Below are 2789 nucleotides of genomic sequence, written 5' to 3'. Positions count from 1 at the left end.
TGGTCGTCGGCAACGGTGCTCTGCTGTTGCCATTGTGCTGTTTTGCCTAGCACCTTGGATCTTCTTTCCGCTTTGCTTTGCATTCATCCCCTTTGTAATGTGGTGCCCTTGTAATCCAGGGCGGTTGATGGCTTTGTTAATTCAAAGTCAGGCTAGGTTCGAGCTCTCCTCGGGCCTAGCCGGCATCTTTTCTCTAAAAAATGTACGGGTCCTAGGACCAATGGTTGGACAATCGCACATGATTGTTGAGGCCTGATTGTACAAGATGGGAAAGGACTAGGATTTTATTTTGTTATTCTTCGCTTATCTCCAACTAATATTCAAAAGATATTAATAGCCATGCCATGGACCTGTAGCAATCTGATCTTATCCCTAACAATTTTGCTTAACACACCTAGTAGATAAAGCTGCTACTGTTCAATAGATAGAACTGCTGCATCTTCTGCACTTGTTGTGTTTCAGTGCTGCTTGGTCGTAACAGAGTTCATGTTATTCTTTGTAATCGAAAACCCATCCATTGCAGATTGCTTCAAGCCTAACAAGGGAGAGTTGTGAAGCAATACACCAAAGCATCCAAGAGGTTACTCTAACTCTATAATTGTTCATCGTAGTTTTGCATTTCGTAAGATCAACTGTGACAATTATGTTGGATTTATCGGAATCTCGGTAATTATTTGGTACAGTTTGTTGTCTTTTGGTCCTCATTAGATTTATCCAATTTCTGGTTATTGCAGGAAAGAACATTGAATTCATAACAGCTGGTGGTAGGTTGAGCAACATTACTTCACTGCCACACCTTCTACCATCCTAATTCTATCTAAACCTCTGATTTGTTCTCTCTCTATTAGACTAGAGCCTATGTGCCACAACTGCAGAAGCTGACTGGGACCCAATCTAACAAAAAGGTAGTGGCTAGCCCAGGGTAAGTGAGCGGGGATGGTGATGCCAAGGAAGAAAGGGTAGAAGGAGAAGATGATGCCAATTTGAAGCCAAGAAAGAGGGTGGCAACATTCCGGGCTGCCAGGGGACAGCAAAACAAGGATGCCATAAGTGCCCTCTCCAAAAAAAAAAAACAAGGAAAATCTAGTGGCTAGAAGAAACCAAGCATTAAACATGGCGGCAAAGATGATGTCGAGACTACGGAACCAAACAAAGTTGTTGCCGATAGCAATGATGAGCATGATTTGGATAGACCAACTGCTAAGATGCACACGGTATCATGCTGAGGTACAGGAAATTTGTCCAAGAATAAATTGAAAACTACCAAATGATTCATGTCGAAGAGGATGAAAGAAATTCAGTGTATGTTGGTTCCACGTTGTCAAACGTCAATTTAGTGTATAGTATGTTGGTTATGTGTTTTACAGTATATTACATTCCAGTGGGAATGAAACCATTTGAAATCTTCAGAATTTCATAACTTTGTGTCTGTTTCCTGAACTGCAGCAATATCATATTACCGTATGAACAGAAAATGCATCTGTCTGAACTTTCCATCTGTGTTCACTATGAAATCCAAATGGTCAGATTCTCCTCTCGAGTTAGGCCATAAATGTCTTGAAAAAATTGGACAGCCTTCATTATAGTATTTTGTGATATTTGATATATGATGTTGTATCAAATATGAAAATGTTCCAAAGAAAATACACTAAAACTGGTCCTATCTACAGAATATGGTTACCCTTCCTTCTCCACAAAATCACCATCAATACCAATGCTCTTTTTTTTTAAGAAGAACGACACCCAAGGGCATCTTAAATCTGATAATTATCGAGGAAAACAATAACGAGTACAATGGAAAGTCAATTGGATGCTTCACAACCATAAAAAATACATTTAAAATCATACTACCCTTCTTCCTCCAATTGTACGCCACCCGCCAGAGATTAAAAATTGCACTAAACCAACGGTAAATGAAAGGGGCACATGCAAATGCTCTCGCCATACCAGGTTTTAAAAACCACAATAGCCACTCCTCATTCGAGACGAGATCTAGAACTCGTTGAAGAAACATTGGTTTGGAGCATCACCTCATGCAGTACAATCTTGCAATCCATCACCACCGGACCAGAGAGTGGGAGAAACCGAACCATCTCGCAGAACAATATGGAAGAAGAGGTCGAAGTTGTTGCACCAATAGCCAGCCAACTGCACTCCTTGATGGACACACCAACTGTCAAGATTCGAAGACAACCAACAAATCTAATGACACAAACTCTCACATACCCTTCGCCGGTGCTGGATCAAACGTCATCATGTAGGGAGAGGACAGAGAGACCTTATTCCACATGCCAACGCCGCCACCACCTTGCCAATGACGTCTAGGAAACAAAACCTAAAGAAAAGAAAAATGAAACATGCAGGGTCCCCACTCTTCTTGCCGCCGATGAGACCACTAGACAGGGGAGATGAGGGGGACCAAGGGGGCGTCGTGAAGGTGACCTATGACGGCAGCTGGGGTTCATGGTCTCGCAATACAATGCTAAGAGTCATCCTACAAATGTTTAACCAAAGTTAATATGAAAATCTGATCGAACCCCAAGTTGTATCACCTGGAGATGTCCCTTAATGCACTCTTTGGTCGCCAGCGACTCTGTGCCGCTCTTCTTTTTTGAGGGAAAGGCCTTCATGGCTTGCTTTATTAAAATTAAACAATGCTTACATCGTCCGATAATAGTTCCGAAATAAAAACCAGAGGTGAGTCCAACCACAAATTTGGTGGATCATCACGTCCAAACTGAGTTAGCGCATGAGCTACCATATTTGATTCACGATTATAATGCTCTATC

At 41.7% G+C, this 2789-nt stretch overlaps 1 pseudogene; it reads left to right on the top strand.

Annotated features, from left to right (window-relative positions):
* The first annotated feature begins 508 nt into the window (after nucleotides 1–508).
* LOC141026488 (uncharacterized) lies at nucleotides 509–1451 on the top strand (annotated as a pseudogene).
* The last annotated feature ends 1338 nt before the right edge of the window (nucleotides 1452–2789 follow it).

Source organism: Aegilops tauschii, chromosome 7, assembly GCF_002575655.3.
Source record: "Aegilops tauschii subsp. strangulata cultivar AL8/78 chromosome 7, Aet v6.0, whole genome shotgun sequence".
In the NCBI taxonomy this organism is placed as follows: Eukaryota; Viridiplantae; Streptophyta; class Magnoliopsida; order Poales; family Poaceae; genus Aegilops; species Aegilops tauschii.
Note: the sequence above shows the minus strand (reverse complement) of the source record. Positions and strands in the feature narration are given on the sequence as shown.